Source organism: Apostichopus japonicus, chromosome 16 (genome assembly GCF_037975245.1).
Source record: "Apostichopus japonicus isolate 1M-3 chromosome 16, ASM3797524v1, whole genome shotgun sequence".
NCBI classification, from domain to species: domain Eukaryota; kingdom Metazoa; phylum Echinodermata; class Holothuroidea; order Aspidochirotida; family Stichopodidae; genus Apostichopus; species Apostichopus japonicus.
In genome coordinates this window covers 33,607,786-33,631,215 of record NC_092576.1, presented here as the reverse complement: position 1 = coordinate 33,631,215, position 23,430 = coordinate 33,607,786, and the positions used below count along the sequence as shown (strand labels likewise).

Here is a 23,430-nt window from a genome sequence, read left to right as displayed (position 1 = left end):
CATTGAATAGGTGAACCCATAAATACAAGACCACATATGTCATTTGCGTTTACGTGACGTTCCTCCTCCCTGTGTTCAGTGTCCTTGTGAGAAAAAAGGAAAAACATATCAGGCAATTAGACTACTTGTACATTTTATATATTGTCTTATGCATTTTAACTAAACAAACTCCATAAGGAGGATGTGTATTGCTTAAATCTATAAAGTTCTTTAAGTTTCCAGATTTCTCGATCCCATTCAAATATCATCCTCTGTTTCAGCGGTATGACGTCATTGATTTTTAACAGGCGATGGGATTGAATACGTGACTTTAAATTACATTCGAGCTGTTACAAAGTATATTTATTTATTTCGCTTTCGTGTATGATGTTCGATAATTAGATTTCATTGGAAAAATTTTTGAATTAACATTATACTGAAAAATTGTCAGATATGCTGTATTAAATCGTGCAGTATAAACCGCAACCGTTTATAAAAGACGTAACACTATTTGAAGTAATGTTCAGTTAATACGATAATGACATGGATCAATCAGCATTTTTGGCAATAATGCGGTCTTCCGCATTTGTGGACAACCTAAAATGTTCCTATACATAAGTATTACCAGATTATTTTGTTTTTAAATCATGCGACATATAAACAAAACTAAATGTCATGTATTGCTGTTACCACAACTTTGTCGTTTATTTCTTCTAGAGCGATCATTATAGTATTCCCTCGATTGCATATCATAATAATGCACAAAAAAAACAGCAAACTAGGAAACATGAAAACAATAATTACGTTACTGAGGTAATCTGGACAAAGATGACTATACAGTATAGATGATTTTGAAATCAATTTCGAATAATTCCAGTCAGGTAAAATGATATGTTTGATATAATTACACCAGTGCAGTATATTATTTGTGCCTGAAAATCTTAACATTATAAGGTTATGACTTTATTATGTAAAGACGATAATTATATTGATGTTTAATAACATTAGGCAGGAACGTCAGTCATGTTTGACGACTCGTGGGCAATTGAACAGCAAAATGGAAGAGATATTTAAACTTAAAACTTATCCCTGTTTCGAGCAATCCCGCTTCTCTCGTTAGCTAAACAGTTCATCATTGGAGGTTTTAAATATCCAGTGACATGTGCAACATGCTCACGAACAGAGGGATTTTAACCAAACACGATGTACATAGGACGATACATCTTACATGTACGATAGGAAATCAGCGAAATGCAAATGGGTGTTGTAAGGGAATTCTTTGTCTTTTGTGTGATACCAATCAACGCATATAAACCGATATTTAAGTAACGCACAGATAATTTAATGTTTTCGTCTAAGCAATTCCTTTGCTTTTGTTAATGGATTTGTTATTGTTAAATACTTTTGTTTAAATGATGCCTAACTAAAAGACATGTATCACGTGTAATGAAGAGTGCAATTTTTAGAGAAACACTTTGTCTTCTCAACATATATGTGACCGAAAAAATATTGTTGTGGTTTTATTATTTGGAACATTGAGTACAATCCATGCATATTGGGTACTGATGAGTATAATTCGCTCTAAAACTCATTCTCAACGGATTTTAATTCCAGCTTGAAATAAAGCGGGTCAGAAACAAGAGATGATGCGGGCGGCAACAATAAATCCTTGATTAGGTGTTATGTGGTGAACTGAATTAGTTCCATATGGAGTTAAAACTTGATCATAAAAAAGTTAGATATGTTTCATTATCTCTATGTTGTCTACTAAATTGAATTGATCATGATCATTTTAAAGATGTGTTAACATATTTTAAAAATAGTACAATGGATAAGCCGATATTACTTGCAGAGGGTACAATTTTAGCACACTTCTCTGTGGTGTTTATTCCAATCATGCCGACGGGCGTTAACAACAAAGTGAGGAATGTATCCATGTTAATTCACGGTGAAAACATGTGCTGGAGTTTGTTCTATTATGGTTGTCCTTTGATTGTAGCCAAGAATAGGAGATTATTAAAAACATGCGAGTTTACTCAACATTGCCGGTTTTTTAGTCAAAGGAGAAAATCGCTCGCATCTTAATAGTTTTCGAAAGTTGTTATGTTTCTTTCATGTTTTGAGCATTGAGTAAAATCATTTTGCATTAATACCAAGCCATGCCAGTGACAGCGCAAAGTCCTTGTGAACATCACAGGTCTTGGACCATGTGCTGGACCAACGCACCATCAGTAACTTTCCTTTCACGTCCTTCGATCTAAATTGAGACTCGTTTACACAACATACGGATATCTCGAGGTACAAAGGGTACCAACAGAGGTTAGCTTGAGGCTCGATGATATATGCAAGGACCTACTATACATAAGCGCCCTCTACTCGTACTTTGGACACCAAAGAGAGTCTGTAAATATTATGTTCCTTGTTATTTGTCCTATGATTTAGGTTACACCTTAAATCAACTAAGACCTACACACACACGGTGAGAGGAGAGCATCTCTCGCAAAGTGTATATTACACAGATCAACACATGTTAATGCCAACCATGTATGAGTGCCCTCTAAAACATGTGACGAAGCAATACAAATCATCATATTATTATAATAGGTCTACGCGATATTCAAACAAAACCATAACATCACCAGTATATTTTAGACACCCATCAACATATAAAGCGAGTTATTAACCTGTTCCAATGAACACAATGTATGTCTTACCAAATATACACAAAAATCACAGTTCTAACTTTTCACAGTTTTATTCACAAGTCTATTTTATTCTCCCGTCTTTGTTTCGTCATTGAAGCTTTATCGATACTCTCACGTCTGTGTCTGATGTCAGCATACTGTGACGAAAGTAACGCGGAATGCTTATTCATAATGCAAGTATTATACATGTAGAATATCGAATTTGTGTCCTTTCGTTTAAATATGTTCACTCATGCGTTTCTTTTGTCTCTGTTTGTATTTGTGTGTTCTGTTTGTATTTGTGTGTTCTGTTTGTATTTGTGTGTTTTGGTGTATGTATGCATATGTTTTTTTTTATCTATTTGTGGTGGTATTTGTGTGTATTTCTGTATTTGTGTATGACATGGAGGTGGAAGATGATTCTCAGGGAATGTTTTATTTTAATTCTGCCAGGACGTTTACAAGCTTTCCTTTTTGTTATTTTGTGTTATTATGGTTCCTTTGCAGATTCCGTTTGTTAGTTCTCATGATACCTCACCCCCCCCCCCCCCACCGAATTAAGAACACTAAATAAATATGTTCACGTTCAAAAAAGTAAAGCTGACACCAGGAAACGATAGTATTACTGCACACAATACCAGTATTTCCAAATGTCACCTTGATGATATAGAAAGCCTAACTACTCCGATCCCTCTGGTAACATACGGTATATGTGAACTAGCCTTAAAATAAACATGTGCAAACTGTGTTATATGACAACTTCCTTATATTCTAGAGTCCAGTGAGATCAAACCACAGAGCGTGAGTATTTTAATACAAAATACTTCACATCCTACCTCAGCAACATATCCTGCATCTGTTATCTCTTGTCCAGTACCACGGTGATGTTATGATATACAAGAGAGGAGATAACCAGACATTTAATATATGACGTCATCATCAGCAAGGGGATAGTCATTAGTCGAACAGGAAGTATGTTGTTTGGTTAAATTAGAGCCAGTAATTACAAATATACTATACAATACACTAGACCTAATTCGTTAAACATTACAGTCATCATTGATATGAGCAGATCAACAAGAATATCAATCGTCAAGGGACAACAATGACTATAGTTATAGCACCAACGCAACAATAAAGGCTTTGAATTAATGTGCATATTTGTCCATTTGTTTCTGTTAGTACGTTTATCCATATTTGTATACATGCGTGCATGCTTCAACAAGAAACATTCTGGAAGGTATGACACATATCAATGGTTAATATTAATTCCATTGTTCCGTTTACCTGTTTATTAATGCACATACATCAGTGCTTTTTCTTCAAGGCTTTTTCTTCATTTCAAGTGAAATGAAATGAAATGATTTCTTTTGTTTATTGTTGTTGGAGTCAATAACACATTTTTATTAAGAGTATGGGACGAAAAGAAATGGTCGGTGTGTGGGAAGTGGGGTGCACACCACTCTCACACACCCATGGAATAACAATACAATACAGGGAGGATAATTCCAAGTTGAAGACAAAAATGACAAGCGACGGGGGGTAGATTTGGGCTGTTATCACACACAGGGGTATATTTGGGAAAGAGGATACCAACAAATATCTGTATCGTGATACACCGTCGTCGTTTGATGGTTGAACAATCACACTGATTATCATGTATGTGTTAATTTATGAGACATAATGTGGCACGAATGTTTAGACAGTGTTGTATTGTCGTCTTCTAATCTGTGTAATAATATCGGTAATAGTAGACTAGTAGTACTTACTCGTAGCTATTAAAGAGACCGCTCTATATAACTTGTGCTACACAAGCCTTACTGTAGCGTACGGACAACTACATTTTCATTGGATGTTGTATAGAAAGTGATAGAGCGCTACCCTTAACAAAAATCTTCAATGGTGACACGGAGAAAAGGGAAACGATTGAAATTCCTTCTAGACCTCCTGTCTGGGTATAGCTAAAGGCCTGTTACTTGTGATGAGTACTGTAAAGATTTTTGTTCTCTTCGCTACTCTAGATTTGTTGTATTCATGAGGACGATTTGCTCTTTTGCTTTTGTCTATTCTGGGTAAATTTATTATATATATATATATATATATATATATATATATATATATATATATATATATATATATATATATATATATATATATATATATATATATATATATATATATATATATATATATATATATATATATATATATATATATATATATATATATATATATATATATATATATATATTAGCAGTTGTCTGCCCGACTATCAATTCCCTACCCCATGTTTTCTTCTTTCTAATGCCTACGTATCGCTTTATAGTTGGGCGGCATTCTAAACAGACTACCGGATATGACAGGTTCTTCCGGTGACATGTTTACACGAACGTAATTATGGCACATTGTACTTAATTTTTATAAAACTAAGTTCATTCTAGTTTTCGATGAAGCAATGCCACGATATCAAGACATTCTCAATACAAATAAGATGCTGCCCATGGGGTACATTCTCTTCACTCTTAGTACGTAAGGTATTTTCTACGGGCCCAATTTATTATTGCCACATGAATGACTAAATATTATAACAGAATATGTGGATGTTTCAAACCCAAGTGATTTTTTTGTCTACTTACGTATAGGTATATTCAAGGTTATCAACCATTGAGATGGGCGTACGTCGACGGGGTGAGAAAGGAAATGATGTTTAGATTAAATTAATTATAATATATTCAAATACTCCACAATTCGTCTCTTATCCTCTCTCCTCCAGCCCCTCCTCCCCCACCCGCCCTCCCAAGCGCAATATTAAGGAGTTGGGAAACGTACACTCTAAAAACTGTTGGGCAAAAGTGGTTGAGCAAACAAATCATTGCCCAATATGAGTAAATATTAACCAACAACTGAGTAAAAGAAATTACACAACTGATATGGGTAAACTTTGTTGTGCAAAAATTAAGATGTAGTTTATTGTTACTTTCTGTTGGGCAAACAAGCTTGATTTGCTCAATGTTGTGCAAAAACCAGCATTTTCGCGCCATTACTATACTGGTACTCTGCGCGATGTGCATGCATCATGAGTAGATCGTATATAGTGAAAGTACACAATGGCTGACGAATTTGTTAGCGCTATACTCAAGAGGTGGGAAATGCCATAGTTATGTGCTACATTTGAAGGTGAGCGTAAAGAAAAACAAATCCTCTGCTTGGTGTGTGCATCAAACACTGCGATCTCTACATATAGTGGTATCGAGTGATCGTTCGTTCTCTCGGTGGTACATGTAGGCTATACCAGGCATACGTAAAGGCTTCTAATACTAATTGTTTTTCCAGCATAGTTGTATTACGTTAGGCTAGCTTGTAGTGAAGCGATTGACAGGCGCCACAGGCGCGCCCGCAAGTGTGTACTAGGTCTAAATTACTCACATTGTATTAACGTTGCGAACGCCTGTGTAATGCAGATCCTCGTCAACTTACGGTAAGCTATACGTATGCAACAGGTCTCTCTAGCCTATATCTTGGCTAGACAAGGTTTCATTTTAGCACATTTGCGTTGTAAATCATAAATTGTACTCCGTTGTTTTCTTTAAGGTTTTATGCGGCAAATGACCACAGTAACCCTTATTAGCATAACGTTAGACCTAGCATGTCATAACTTAGGCCGAATGTTAGACTTACACGTACAGTACGTTGTTAATGCTAGTAGTAGTACGTACATACAGTAGTATCATAATGGACCCTTCGAAGTCCGAACACTTTAGCACTAAAATGCTCCAGAATTGTATTTGTACACACTTCTTTTAAAATGATACTATCGATGGCAGTAGAAACATTCTCGTTAGAATAAAAGTCGCTTCATAGGTTTCGTCAAATTGATCCTATTGTATTTGTGCCATGGTGAAATTATGCATTCGTAAGGGGTGTCCGAACTTCGAGGGTTTTTCGAACTTCGAAGTAGCCTAAGTTAGGCCTGGCATTTAATGAGTTCTAGGCTATAATAATATTAGTATAGCATAGAACATCAGTGCTCGTAATGTTATAGGCCTATAATGCTGGTTGCATATTTTTCTCTTTCCTACAGGTAGAATAGGACTTCGAATTATTACAAATACCAATTAACTGCCAACAAATTATACAACAGAGTGGGATATATGAGGATGTACATCTTGTGCTATACAGGCGATCATCCTAAACTGGCCGAACTTTTTGCATTTAGAGAAGACGTTGGATGCACTGATTGATGGTAAGCCTAATTTAATGTAGTCGTGGCCTGTGAATTCATTGCTAGCTTCACTTAGAGCTCATGCCATGACAATAGAGTTTCTCTTTCTAGTATATCTGTAAAGATGGGTCAATATTTGGATTTACCTTCAAAATATGCTTTTGGTGGATTGTTACTTTTTAAAAATCTATCAAAATCAACTGATCTGAATGGACCAAATCAGGTTAATGTCAATGGTGGCGTCTGAACCTTTCTGCAAACTTTCTCCAATCATTGCACTCAATATGATTAATTGGCTACTATTTTTTATTTTTTTTTGTAGTCGCTTTCGGGTTTGTGTGTGGTTGAAGTGAGACCCAGCCCTGTTATAATATTAATTTAATGACAGTCACTTGGACATGTATCAGTGTTGTCTGTAGGTTCCACATAGGGTTTGAATAATTCTGTCAAAAATCTTTGGACAATTGTATTTCCAGATTTCAGTACAACTGTGTCAATGAAAGGTTAGCACTATGGGCTTTTTCATTGTTTTCCTTCAAAATCTTAAAAATTTGGCTTGAAATTAGTGTGTAGGGTAGGTAATTAAGTCTTCTAATACAAATGTGTAGGTCCCCTATGAGTACACATGCCACATTAACTTTCATGTTGCTGTTATTAATGTGTATGAGCCTCAAGTTGTGGAGCAAATTTAGGGCGATGTATCCCTTGAATTTTATCGTCAGTCCTTGAAGTTTTATATGGTCAGACTATATTGTGCCTTATTAATGTTTTTGTCGTTTATACCTGCAAGCATTCTCATTTCTTGCCCTAATCTCTTTACAGATGAAAAGAAGAACTTAGCTTTCTTTCTGTTGCCATTGCTTTTTCTAGGACGGGCAAAGAAAAGCGGGTCTACTACAGTGACTAGTTGCCTTCAAGCATTAATAGACGATCAGCCAGTAAGCAAAATCATTAATTATATTTAAGTAAAATTCTTTTGGTGGTACACCTTTTGATTCATACCAGCTCAGCTGATAGTTTGTTTAACCTTATAAACTTGGTGTGTTGTTGTTTATAGTGAGCAGAAAAATGCTACTTATTGTGCTAGTGGTCAAAGGTCATTTGAGGTTAACAAGGGCCAAACACTTAAAACCTTGTAAATATGCTAACTTAAAAGGTGAAAGTTAGATGAATCTAATATGTGATGCACATAGGTTTGCCAAAATGAGTACATGAATCCCATTGATTATAGCTAGAGGTCAGAGGTCATTAGAAGCCACCAGTGCATTTTTTTAAATTAAACTAGTAATGAAATGGGGGGGGGAGGTTAAATAAATTTCATCGTCGGTATGTAAACCTTGGTCATAATAATGAAGTGATCCGGTGCTTGATAGTGCAAGGGAAAGGTCATTTTACATTAATGGTGTGGGCGTTATTATACTTTGAAAACCTTGTCAAGATAAATATGTTGACTTTCTTGACCTGTTTTTTTCTTTTAATTACACTGGTCCACAGTATCATAGCATTGTGTTGAAGTCTTAAAACTCTGTCTATCCACCTGTCTTAGTTACATTTTATTTGCAACTCAAGGACTTTATTTTCTTTAATTTGCAGTCGGTGACAAGTGTTAGAGGACTACTGCAAGAAAATATCGAAGGATGAGCGACCACAGCCGTTCATTCTGTGCTTAGGAGAGAGTAAAGGTTCCCCTCAGCATTTGTTTGTGATAATTGAGAGACATCCAATAATGCAGTCCTCACTCCTCAAGGCAGTAGACTATTTGTTTTAAAGTCAGTATGTGTTGGACATTAACTTCCAAACTCAATGTAAGGGGGTTTGGGAGTTTTTCCATGCTGAGGTATATGAACTTGGTTTTATCAAAAGTCGTTCACTGAGTGCCTTTGGAGCTTTCGTAGCAAACACAAGTGTTTAAGGGTCAAAGTGTCTTGGAACAAACTTTTCAAATGGTTTCTCGGTATTAGCCTGACATGTTTACATTTTACGGTTGCTTTTGTCTCATATATATTTACATATTAAAGGGAAATAGTAAATGTTTGCCTTGGTAAACTTTACCTACATAAAATCTATATTTTTTTTGTTGGGGGGGGGGGGTTGTAGGGGGTAGATTTGTTATTGATACAGTGAAAGGTTGAGGCAGGGTTGGTTTATCAAACAAATATTCAATTTTGTGTGTTTATCAGATCAGGTGCCAGCAATGTCCCTATTATCACTTATAATTGTGATCTTGAAGCTGCTTTTATTTCTAGTATGTAGAATCAATGTGGGATTTACAACCATTTGGCTTTTGTTTGAAATTATCAGTGATATTATATTCACTTATTAAGACTAGAGTTGCTTGAAAGAGACCAACATTAAGCTGTACATGATTGTGTGTTGCACCGGTACCTTGTGTAGTTGATGTCAACATACAGGAGGTATTCTGTGGTCAACACATTTCAAGAACTGAAAAAAAGTAAACAATGGCAAAATATGGATAGCTAATATTTTCAGCATTAATAATGTTGATATGTGTTTATCCATAATGTGAGTTTATGAAATTATTGCTTCGGATCGAAGTCACAGATCATTTAACTAGGTACATAGGGGTCAAGCACTGAATGCTGTGAGAATTCATACTGGAGGAACAATCTGAAGTCGGCAAAGACCAGAAAAAAAAAGTATGAAAACATATATTACTTGTTTGTTCTTTATCATTCTGTGTTTAAGCTTTATAACCTATTAAATAAAGCCAGTTGTATGAAAAATGTTACAATCCAATGTTTGTATTGTATTAGTTAACCAACCACCATTATTTTTAACTAGCTGTTGGGCAAGAATCATTGGGTAAAGAAAAATCCATTGGTAATAGGTTTTACACAACCATTGGGCAAATCGGTGACCAACATTGTTGGGTAAAGGCATTGGGTAAAAGGTGTTGGGCAAAGATGTTGGGTATTTATTTAACCGTTTGCTGGGCAAAATCATTAACCAACTTAGTTGGGCACTTTTTTGCCCAATATCAACCAGGAGGTATACGGACCCAACGGATGTGTAAATAATTGCCCAGGTTGGGCAATAATTTGCCCAACAATTTTAAGAGTGTATATGCGTGTACTATGGTACGAAAAAACAGCATTTCATCTACGAGAATAGGTGTTTGGATTTCCTGTTTCATTTATACTGTGAATTGTTCAATCATACTCAGCAATGATATATATTTTGTGTTATATATTTGCTCTGAATATACTGCTACATACAACGCTCAGTTTACATACAGACAACTGCACTATCAGTTGGCACCGATATTTGGTAACTGCTTATTAAATTTTAATAATGTATACATGAAACGAGAAGTAAACCAATTTGTACTCACCAGATTGAAGGTTGAGGTCATACATGATCAGTACACCATAATAATAGAACTGATAGGAACAATGTTCCTCGAAAATACCATATTGACCCTAAACTAGTGGTCAGATATGTAATAGTTAAGTACATATTTTACGTATATGTGTAAATAATTATAATAGAGTCATTTTTTTCAAATATTTCACTGTGAACTATACGGCACTCTACATATTACTACACACAAACTGGTAGGAATTCGGCAAAATCAAAATCTGCAATACCTTAAAATGATACTTATATGGAAGATTCCTGTTGAACCTCACAGGTGTTACCTTTAGTTCGTGTTACACATTATCCTATGCAGTTACTGTGGTGTACTGGTGTTCGAATACTTAAATGAATCAGCTGGAGGCAGCGCAAATTACATGAAGCTTATGAGATGGCAGATGATTTATAGTGAAAATGTAGTGAAAATAAGATAAGCCGAAAAATAATAATAATAATAATTGCATTAAATGAAACGAGAGCAGGAGCGCCCTCTCCATCTGCCCGTGTTGAGCTGAATCTAGCATGAAGTGTGTAAATTTAGCGGTCGTCCGAGACGACCAAATTACCTGCCGGACAACCAAAACTTGTCAAATCGTGAAGTACTGGTTGCCCGGCGGACAACCAAAAACTTTCAAAAAGGCTGGTTAATGTTCCGTGAAACAAACGAAATAAAGACACGAAACAAGCGTGAAACCCAAAACTTAAAATGACATTTCAAATAAGAAGAAACTCATTCCAAATCAGCCTTCATCTAATAAATAATATACGTAGGAAGGCCAAGCCCTCACATTGACATGAACGACTCAAACCAAGCTTCATGGTATTTTCTGTTCCGTCCGTTTGTCATCAAAGGCCAATCAGAGTTCAGGTTTACCCCCACAGGCAAAGACCCCGCCCATCCACCACCTTTTTTTTGAGAAACATACACCAAGTACACAATCACAACTAAGTCAACGGAAAACAACAACACATTTTGAACGAACATCTTTCATTATTTCTTTTCAAAAAACCACAACTTCTTCTGACAAGAACCAAAATTCTCCTACTCCTACAGATCATTATATTTGTTTGAAAATAAATATATCATAACAATTAACTGCAAGGTAAAGGGTTACCAAAACTTCATTACAGATATTTTCATGCAAAAAATAGACAGTGATGCTTTACCAAGATTCCCTTGATTGATTGGCTAATAGTCCCAACCGATTGTTTGCAAACATTCTTGCATTTTCAGTGCTCAATGAACAAGCAGTAAGTTGTTTAACAACAATTACTTGCAACGTTTACTTTCCCTTGTGTAGAGATATCAAAGTTTGTGGCAAAGGCTATCTTATGTGAGCACTCAAATATCATAACGTTAGGCCTTGTCTCATATTTGTACGTACATTTTGACAACAATCACTGCTGGTACGAAGATGCACTTGAACTGTGTCTGAGACTATCACGTAATATTTTAATCATTGTTTTGATCAGAAAAAGTTATGAGTTTTTTTGTGGGAAGCTTACATATCTGATCCGGAAAGGATATTTTATCTCACAGTATGTTTCTTTTCTCTGCAATAAGAGTTGCTAATGTGAAATGTGCATTCATACCACAGTAGTTTCTGTTGCAAACTTTTTCGCGGCTCAATTGACCACGTACTTCAGAAAAGTTTATTTTGGAGCAACATTCGTGTATCAACTTACTTCTGTATTTTAGAACATTGAAGTTTGATTTTTTATCGACATTGCGTAAAAATCTATTCACATAGGCCTACTGTAATTTTCGCACAGATGATTGTTTGCAAAGAACCCAGGATAAATGTTGCATCAAATTTTAAAGATTTGCGCAAGTGTAGTTGAAAATGAAGTTCGAACAGGCCTATGTAAATGCAGTAGTACAGCGTGGAATTTAGCGAGAGATATGCACACTGTAGGTACAGTGATTTTGAAGAGTTTGGCTGTTGGAAGCGCTACAAGGTCTAAGCATGGAGCTACTACTGAATTGGCGAGTAGGGAAGTACAAGGGCGGATGGAGGCGGGGGCTGGGGGTATTTTTTTTTAGAAACGGCAGGGTGGGCGAAAGGAGGAGTCGGCCGGGCCGCCCCTGTCAAACACCGAAGCTAAGACACTGAGCCATCTGCCCTATAATATTGTGTATAACATTCACAAAGTATAGGCAGTGATACTACACTAGTATTAGTACAGTAGGTCACACAATCAACGCAATTGGTGTTCGATCGGGGTGCAAGCTTTTTTTTTACAGGACGCAAACTTTTTCGGGGGCTCGCGTCCCTGGGACCCAAACTTTTTTTCGCTAATAACATTACTGAAACTGAAAAACTAAACCAGTACTATGACGCACCTACAGCTTACCACGCGGTTATTGTATCGTTACGCCATGCAGCAAAACATCATGTACCTAACTAATGTACACAATCTTTGCTACAGTCAGCATTATTAGAAAATAAAATCCAGCAATGCCGCTGAAAGAAACACAGAATTTGATCTAGAATCCATGAAATCGCTCAACATTCATGGTTTCTTGGGAGTCCCAAACAAGTATTGTTTTTCTGAAGATAAATTACTATATAGCAGCTTTACAGGACGACCAAAATTTCAGCAGGACAACCAACAATTGGTGAGCTGGTTGTCCTGGGGACAACCACTTCAAATTTTTTAAATTTATACACTGGTATTCTTATTGCCATGCTTTATTACGTTTGTGGCTATAAGTATCTGATTTGGAACAATTTTATTTTGTTTATTTTAGGAATTGTTTGCTTAAGTTTATGTTCCTTAGAGGAGGAGGGAGGGATGGGGATCGTGGGCCCCGTGGCTTCTTCGTGTGATCAGTTACGAGTAAACATATCAACTAACTATTACGCAATAAACACGAGGTACAATGAACCGGTCTCAACACTGCTTTATTTTTTTCCTATCTTGTTGATGTTTCAAGAGTAGTTAAAGCTACATATAGCATTTACTGAACCAATCTTCAAATAGCGGTCCCTTTTACATTAATTGGGAGGGAAATTAACCAACATGCATGTTTTCAATTGTTTACGCTTTATTACCAGGAAAATTACCATCACCAATGGGCGACAAAAGTGTCAGCAGTGGATGAGACAGCTTTATGTGATGAGAAAGTTGAAGGATTGATCTCATGAACAAATTACTTGAAAGACACTGCTATACGCATGTAAACGTAATTTACAATGTTGTAACTTAAAGGCCTGCGAAATATCAATCAGTTGCTTATCATAATATCTGTATATATTTTTGTCATTTCTGCAAGTAATTTAGTCAAACTCGCTAAAATATATATTATTAACCAAAGTTGGTTTCTGGTTTCATCAGAGTACTTTGAGGTGGTGTGGGGAAGCAATGAAGCAATATATGAATATTGTTTCCATGTTTTGTACCGCTTCTCCTTCATACCAGACAAGACTATAACAAAGTCTATGTTAACTATCAACGGCTATCGTATACCGGGGTAATGGGCCTTATGATTGACTACTTATCGTATATAGGGGCAATGGACCTTGTGATTAACAGCTATCGTATACCTGGTTAATGGGCCTTGTGATTGACTACTAACATCTATCGTATACCGTTGTAACGGGGTCTTGTGACTGACTATGAACAGCAATCGATACAGGGTTAATGGACCCTGTGATTGACTACAAACAGTTTTCGTATACATGGGTAACGCACCTTGTGATTAACTATTAACCGCTATCGTATTAGGCAATTGGCCTCGTTATTCACTATAAACAGCTATCTTATACAGAGGTTATGGGCTTTTGATTAACTATTAACAGCTATCATTTACCGGGGTAATGAACATTGTGATTAACTATTAACAGGAAAACGTAAATTAAAGAGAATGATCTTTTTCAGATAAAGTTCACTGTTTCGTATCACTTTTTTTGGGGTATTCGTTCCTCTTTTTTTTAGATTGTGGTATTTGAAAGCTGCCTTTGCATTTGTCGTAGAAAATACAAAATATCGTTGATATATAAATCATCTTTTTAACAAAACCTGTCTCTAATTGACCTTCTATCCCCTCATTATTATTCAGAACAGAATAATAAAATACAGTGATGTAACGGCCAGGTTATAAATCATTATAATGGTATAAGTATGCCTTGTGGAACCTTGCAAAACGTAACGAAAACGCTCGGAAATACAATAGGCTTTCGTCACTTAGGTTTTATGTATTTTCTTACTTATAGCTGTAGTCTTCTCATCTATAAAAATAACAACCGAAACTGTCCCTAGTTGTGTATGATATGAGTATCTTATTATAGTTTGCATACTTTAGTATTCATCACGTAATTACCCAACTATCCTCCTCACCCCGCCCCTTCACCCCACGCCTCCCCAAACATTCCGTATCGTCTGAACTAATAGTCAGTATAATCCTGTCAATACATTGTTTGCAATGTTCATTCCCATATCGCACACTAGTACATCACAATATTCCGTGAGAGGGTGAGGGGGTTGGAAGGGAAGGAAAGAGAAAATATCCATTGCCTACTACTTTGTTGCTAATACAAAGATTCAGCTCAAAGGTTTAGTATTGTCGAGGAGTGTAGCAGGTGATCTATATTATTAAAAGAAAAGCACAAGTTTTACTTTCTTTATCGTAAATATGCATTTTGGGAATTGAAAATGTTATTCAGACCGTTTCAATGCTATATACATTACTACGATAAGCAAAAGGGATGCAATTCGCACGCTGCATGACTTAACATATTTCAGTGAACGTACTGCTTTGTCAATTGGAAAAACAGAGAAATAAAAGAAAGGGTTGTAAGCATCCATGTAATTATCATATGGTAATAATGACGCAGTCTAACAATTGTAATTCGTTGGCAAAATATGTTGGAACCAACCGTCAGGGAGCTAATGAGTATGGGATACCACAGTTTCATAAACCGTCAAGATCGGGTATAGATCCACACTTCTGGGGCAGGCCAGAGCAGGAGGAGAGGCGGGGGCAGATGAGCCCGCTTGCATGTGCCTAAGAATTTGAGGGGGCCTTTTCACTCTACCAGGGCGAAGGGTGGACACTTTGGTGGAGATTATTAATGTTGTAAAGTGAGTCAAGCGGAATCCTTTGGCACAACATATTACTATCATTTTGTAAAGTCTAGTCAGTCCGTTGATGGCCAAGAAATAAATTCAATGATCACAGTTTTTAGTTACAAATTGATCAACAGTAACTTACTGTCCTTTGTTAATATATATAACCATGGAGCTATGTTTATAGCTCCATTATATAACGTAACGTTTCTAGGCATTTCATCGGTAAACCAGTTCATCGGACTAAAAGACAGCTTCCTTGGAAGACTGAAACTGATCTAGTGTATTACCTTCTATGGGCCTCAGTAATACGCCATTGCGTGTAATACAGTATGCAACTTGAAACAACAATATGGGAAGTTCACATCGTTTCCTGAGTATATCCAATTACCTTTATCTATCCGGCAATCCAATTTTATCACTGTTAGGTCTGAAAATAGAAACCGGACAATTCCGACCACCCTTTGATCTTCTCTGAACAAGCATACGAATAGCTAACATCCTGTATACCAAATTGTATGACTTGTGCAGTAGAAACTCAAATACGTATAATTGAACAAGTAGTAGTGATAAGCATTAATATAGTTGTGTATGCATTATGATATGCCTGGGTATGGTTTGATACGGAAGGCTTCACTTAATGACAATAACATTTGCGATAATGGCAGCCCTTGCTAATGAGTGTAAAGTTTAACACTGCCAGCGTCTTAATTTTTCATGTTTTCTTTTATCCGACAATACCAAATAGCACATTTCAAAATGATTCATTTCCAAACTCTCTGCATACGTAGTTACAATATACAAGGCTGAATAAACGATATTATACCTTTCTACGAACTGACTTCGTAACATGTTGTGTTAGGCCTTTTTTTATTATTTTCGGTGATATATGGTCAACTTTACTTTGTTACATGTGTACATCAGTACAGGAATCAAAGACAATTACCAATATATAGCATGGGAGTCCGCAGTCAACACTGGCATTTAGTCTCATTATAATTCACGTGATAGGAGAAGCTGCGGTAGTATAAAGTCGACTTTTAACACACAACAAGTAACATTGCAACCAAGAAAACTACGTAAACAAATATGCACTAGTTAGTCGAGCTCACTGGTACAGGCGCGGAAACCCCGGATGTAAAAACAATTGTGACCCTAGTGCTGACTTTGTGAACATTTCAAGGGTGTAAATAACATTTAAAGGTGGCTGCAAAAACCTAGTCTTGCAATTATGTGCTGACGAGATTACAAACATCTGCTGTGTCTCTGGGCTACGGCTACTCGCAGTGTGATGAACAAAACACAAAATCAACTGTTGAGGAGTTGTGTTTGCCTGCAAGTAAGAACGTCGCTGGGTTTATATTTTAACGCAGACGATCATTTTCTATTGCAAAACAAAAACATATCTAGCATTCCCGATATCAAAACAATAGGGAAGAAATCATATCAGTTGAACAATCAACAATTTAAAAAATTCTTAAGGTAACAAATGTTCAATTGCTAACCATGCAAGGAACATCTTATCGATATTAAAGCAGGTGAGACGTTTGTTTGTGTAACCCGTGATGTTATTTGCAAAACGTATTGGAACTGTATTTCAAAATGAGGTCGATCTGAACTCTTACCTTCTTGCCTTGTCACATTGAAGTGCATGTTACTTAAGAGAAGCGATTCAGCTGCATACGTGCTATTAAAGCGCGATTTAAGACAGAAGGCGAACATTTCACGTCAATCGATACAAAGGTACATTCGAAGCCATATGCAGAAAGTGCGTTTAAATCCGACCAGTTCACTTTTATTTTGCATCTACTAAATGTTATTTTCTGCGTATAGAATATGCCATGTGGGTAATTTACTTATTTTAATTTATTTATATTTTATTTTTTTTTATTTTTTTTATTTTAATTTATATTTTAATTTTTTTAATTATTACCATTTCTCGGGTGTAGTATGGCGTGGTTACCGGAAGTATCAACCACGGAAGAGACATTCTTGTGGGGGTATGGCGTGGTTCCCGAGAGTGACAACCATGGGCACAGTGGAAGGTGGAATCAGTGGTACTCCCACTTGAAGAGAAACACAACTGAATTAAATGATATCATGAATCATTATAGAATGTTCTGGCCCCTTCACATCAAAGGAAATGGAGGAACACGATACCGACACTAAATATCAAGTATCTAGACATTAAATAAGCAGTAGTGATACAAATTTAAAAAGTTGTGTATGCAGTATGATCTACATAGGCTATGGTATGCTATGTTAGGCTAGACTTAACGAGAATAATATTTGCGATAATGGCAGCACAGGTAAATGACTGGAAAGCTATAAACTACCAGCGTCTTAATCTGAAAATTTTCCTTGCGGAGGATTTTCAGTCGACAAAAACATTAATTACACATCAAGATGATTCAATTCCAAACTCTATGTACACGTAGTTACGGTATACAAAGCTGAATAAACGATAAAATGCCTTGCTACGAAATGACTACATGACATGTTGTGTTAGGTTCCCCTTTATAATTATCAATATATTTTGTTGCAAGTGTACAGCAGTAAAGCGACCATGGAGATTTACAAATATGAAGCCTGGAGTCTGCAGTCATAACTAACCTTTATCTTACTAAATTCAAGTGAAAGGGATAGCTGAGGAAGTAATTTAGAAGTGACTTTCAACACAATAAAAGTAATATAGCTTCCAAGAAAACTTAGTAAACATACATCTATTAAAAAGTCGAGCTCATTGGTACATTCGTAGAATCCCCGGATCTCACAACAATATCATTACCATTTACGATTTGTGCAAATATTTTAAGGGAATAAATCTCATTTAAAGGTGGGCGCTGAAAACACAATCTGCATCTATGTGCTGACTATGTTTCCAAACGTACTGAAAATTTGCTTTACCTTTACTACTACTACTTGCGGTGATAACACCAATTTTTCAACGGTTGATGATTTATATTTACCTGCAAATAAGGACGTCGCTGAGTTTATATTTCAGCAAAAACGATCATTTTTTTTATGAAAAAAAGAATATCTAGCTTTCTTGATATCAAAATAATGATAAAAATCATATTAGTTAAACAAACAACAATTTAAAAGATAAAACAAAAATGGTCTTAAGGTGAATTATTTATTATTAAGCAAAATTTGAAAGTAACATCGTATCGTTATAATGCCTTTGAGCATTTCTTTGTGTAACCCTTGATGTTATTTCAAAAAAGTAATGGAACTGTATTTAATAGGTACTTTCATTATGAGGTAAATCTGAACGCTTCCCTTCTTGCCTAATCACAATGTTGGGGTTCTTTAGAGAAGGAAGTACTTTGGCTACATAAGTGCTGTATGAACGCGTTTTAAAACAAAAGGCGGAAATTTAAGGTCAATCGATGTACAGGTATAGCCATATACTTACAGTACGCTTGAATCCAACCAATTATCTCTTATTTTGCATCTACTAAATATTACATTTTATTTTCTGCGTATAGAATAACCCATGTGGGTAATATCATATTACCTTATATCGGGGGGGAGTATGGCGTCTCGACCACGGAAGTGACATTCTTGTGGGGTTTGACGTAGTTACCGAGAGTGACACCCGTGGGGACGGTGGAGTGTGTAAATAGCGGTACGTCCCACTTGAAGAGGAATACAACTGAATTAAGCGATAACATAAACCATTATAGAAACTGCTATACCTCCCTTCAAAGAAGGCGAGGATGGGGCTCGATAACGACACTTAATATACTTACACAACTACATCAATGATATCATGGTACACTCTCTGACATCATAATCACTCGATATAATTTGTCTGTGGGCGAATCATGTAAACAGGATAAGTAGTTATTCATTTGCATCGAGACCGCCGGTATAATGCGCTACGATTAAAGGGCTTTTCAATCGGAGCCAAGATAAGAATTGACAAATAACATCATATTCCTTGCCAAATGTAAGGCTAGTAGGTCTACTCAGTTGATAAGAGCGCTGACATAACTTGACACTGATTAATATTTTGAGAAAACAAACTGTTTAAAATATCACTTACAATTGGAAAAAGAGAGAAGTGGGATTTTTTTGCAATATTGTAAAGATTAAAAATATTACAAGCAACATTCCAGCATGTATCATTTATTTCACAGACCTTTAAATAAAAATAACAATATCCATCTAATAGAAATAGTCCTGTTAAATAACCTTTCTTTATTCTCATCAAACAGATTGATATGATCGTAGAAAAGAGAACAAAGTGCATTAGATCATAAATTTCATCTAATATTGTTTACCTTTGCGAAGCAGATACAATTTTTTTCATGTATTCGTATTACTCATATCCTACAGGAAGTAATGAAGACATGTTCTTCCATCCCATACTGTATGTACGTGGATTACATTATATCACAACGTTAAAGCACAAGGATTCGGTCCGCCATGTTGTAATTTTATAGTTTAGAGTCTGGAAAATAAATGGAACAGTTCCAGGAGAGAAAATCGGTATGAAAGGTAAGATTGAATCGACCAACAATGAGAACGGCAATCTTTGTAAAAACAAATAACAGTATTATACTACAGAGGGAGATGATGTTAATAACTACCGTTAACATAACACGTTTGATTCGTAAGACCATACATTGTTGTTATAACATTGTTGTCGTGATTCGAGCTGAAGTTCATATGCAATGGTAGTGAATGTATAGTAAAATAATTGCACAGTACCAAGAAGAATATTTCATGTCATTAATTCGTTTAACTACAATTACCACATATATTACTTTTTTAAGATATATTTATACAAGGGAAGTGTTGTATGGTGCCCTTGGTGCATGTTATTTATTGCATTTGATACAAAACCCGTGACTTTGTAACATTATACTGTACTTATAGAAGTAATTATGTGGATTTTAATTAAGTGTTAAACGTAAGTGCAGTACAGTCGGATACTTGATTAGACACACGTTAAGTGTGACTCGTAGTGTTGTAGAGAGGGAATTGTTTTGGCGATAACCAACAACTTTGAGTATAAGATTCCGAGGAACAAGTACCGCAGTCCGTGCAATGCTTTTGATTACTTGCCTGTGGCAGGCAAGTCACCAAGGTTGGCGAGTGTTAAAATTGCATACAGTTATATGACATCAATGATATTCAATTTACACATGTGTGACAAAAAAACTGTGTGAACTGCAGTTGTGGGACGTCCTAAATCTGTTTAAGCCTATAAACTATTCTTCTTTCTGCTGAAGTTCAATGCAAAAAAAGAAAAGAAAAACAATGGCCCAAATGTGTATTAGACTAAATATGCACATATTGTCCCACATCTACTGAAGTTACTTGTCTTGTCCCTATACCAACATATGATGGACAGGTAAATTTATATTAAGTTACATGCCGTTAGAGGACATTGAAATAATGTAGGCTGGGGTTACTTCCTCCTACAAACTTGTAATGCCCCTCCCCCCTAAACTTTAAACTACCAGACAAATGCACATGGCAACGCCACTGGTTGTAAGTCTTCGGAACTATGAACTCTCCATGTTACAGTGTAGGTTTCGGAAATTTTACAAACAATGTTCGGCTTTATTATACTAGTATTTACATTCATATTTCTTTAACAATCAGTGTTCAGGTATTAACTAACAAGATCGATGTACACATGGTACATGAATATTTTCAAGTAGGTATTGAGCATCTTTGTTTTTCATTAACTAACGGCTTATTTACAATTCCATTGTTTATTTTGCACATTTTGTTATATTAAGTTTCATTTATCTTACTTCATTGGCAGTAAGTGTTAAATAAGCAGATTTTCAACACAATAATTTATATATATATATATATATATATATATATATATATATATATATATATATATATATATATATATATATATATATTATAGTACATGCTTTGACAGTGTAAATATGAGTATATATGGTACAGTGATAGGCCAAGTATAGCGTTAGTTATTTAGGCATATTGACTAATACGACACATACAGTTAGAGGACATGTAACGTAGTGTAAGTTACGTATAATATGCCACGTAAAGTTAAACGACAGGTAGTGTAAGGTATATATTATATGCTACGTACAGTTTTAGAGGGCAGATACTGTTAGTGTAAGTTATGTATTATCGATACCATTAGAGGACATCAGGTGTCTGCATAATATAAGTTATGTAATATGTAGTACATGCAGTCATATAACATGGTACCGGTAGTGTTCGTTAACATGGTACCGGTAGTGTAAGTGATGTATTATATGGTACATACAGTTATAGGATAGACAATTATTACATGGTACATACAATTAGAGGACAGGAAGTGTAACTTGCGTACTATATGGAACATACATTATACCTATACTGTAATGTGTCGAATATCGCCTGAGATGGTGGAGGTGGTACTATCGTTGCCCATGTAGAAAATATTTGGTTAGCTATTTCGGAAGCGTAGCTCCAAGAAGCTCGGCGCAAATATAGTATTAAAACATTATGTTGATTTAAGGATGATTCATTCTCTCCGAGGCAACTAATGTTCAATTAAATATGTGTACATTAATTCAGAACGACTTGCCTCTTTAAACAAACAAATTCTCAGATATTGGAAAGCTTGGGATCACACGTGATGGGCCATCTATTATTCCTCAAATCTATCACTGAATCATCGAATGATTTGTGAGGAAGAAAACAACATGTGGTCCTGTTTTTTATGTTTTTCTTTGTCTGAAAATACGGGTAAATTAACTAGACGTCTGAAATTTGATCAAGCAATTTGTAATGTATATCTTTATTCGGGAACCGTAGGAATTAACGAGGGGACATTTGAAAATCAAAAGGTTATATACCTTGCAGAAGTTTGATAGGAACTGAAAGGAAATAATAACATTTTAGACATACCACTAGAGGACATCCGGTATCGTAATAGTGTAAGTTTCATATTACATGGTACATTCAGTTATAGGACAGAAAGTGTAAGTTATGTATTATGTGGTACATGCAGTATAAGCAGGGAGTTGTTAAAACAACTCCCTGGTATGAGGCCATCGGCACCTACTGGCAATAAGGGTTTTTTACCCGCATGTCAGCGCAATCTGGGCAACAAAAACCTTGTTTTAGGGGTCTTTTTGCCTTAACGGGCTTTTTGCCCTCAGGGTATTTTTACCCTCTACACGCTCGATAGCCTAGACGATTCTGGTTCTTTCACAGTCAAAAGAACAAATCGAATACCTATGAGATACCGATGCGAAAAATAACTGATAACATTATGACGTCTCCGGGTAAAAGAACGGAGGATTAATGTCCAATAAGGTATTGCTGATGAGCGGAACATTCCCAGAATCACTACACATGATATATTATTTTTTTAATAGATGACCGATTTTTTGAAGTCAATTGATGAATATTTAGACCACTTTAGGTCTCCCTGGAGCAACGTATAAAAAATTAAAATTTCAGTTTCTCACATTGACATATCTTAGTGATTATATCATGTTAAACAATAATTATTCATTTAGACCTCTTTATGTCTCCTTGGAGCAGCGTTTAAAAAATAGAAATTTCAGGCCCTCATTTCGACATATCTTATTGGTTATTTAATGTTAAATGATGACAAAATTATTGGTTTATTTAATATGGTAGGAAAACAAATAAAGTAACACAACGTTTAAATGCAACAATTTAAACAAAATTAATGTACTTTTGTAGTAGCGCAGAAAGATTGCGCGCATTCAAATATTGACGTTGCTGTGGATAAGACTCTGCTATACACCACAATATCAAATACGCGCCTGATCTGTCTTATACAGTGTACAGTCATGTCGTGTCTCTGCTACCCCGCCTCTTTGGTATTCATTTATCCAAGCAAGAAACTGTCAATGTCTCCAGTAGAATGTCTTCTGAAGAGATAAATTTGTTGGTATAGTCTTGAAGTAAGACCTGATATGTCATTGAAATTCAAATTATCTTACTTAGTACCTACTTTAGTTTTATTTTTTCGACACGAAACCAACACTGACCATGTTAGCAGTGTTTTCTTTTTTCTCCTTCTTAAGTATGCATACTTATATATCCATAGCAGTGATCCCTTGTCTACATAGCAAA

The 23,430-nt window shown here is 35.7% G+C and overlaps 2 protein-coding genes across 3 annotated transcripts in view; both read left to right on the top strand.

Annotated features, from left to right (window-relative positions):
- The window catches only part of LOC139982120 (uncharacterized), a 671,468-nt gene that overhangs the window by 183,787 nt on the left and 464,251 nt on the right, over positions 1–23,430 (top strand). The window lies entirely within an intron of this gene.
- The window catches only part of LOC139982132 (uncharacterized), a 50,901-nt gene continuing 47,157 nt past the window's right edge, over positions 19,687–23,430 (top strand). Inside the window, exon 1 of one of the 2 annotated variants that reach the window (XM_071994729.1) lies at positions 19,687–19,836. The gene's annotated coding sequence lies outside the window, so the exon portion shown is untranslated. The remainder of the gene's footprint in view (positions 19,837–23,430) is intronic. The other variant, XM_071994731.1, reaches the window with a different exon arrangement.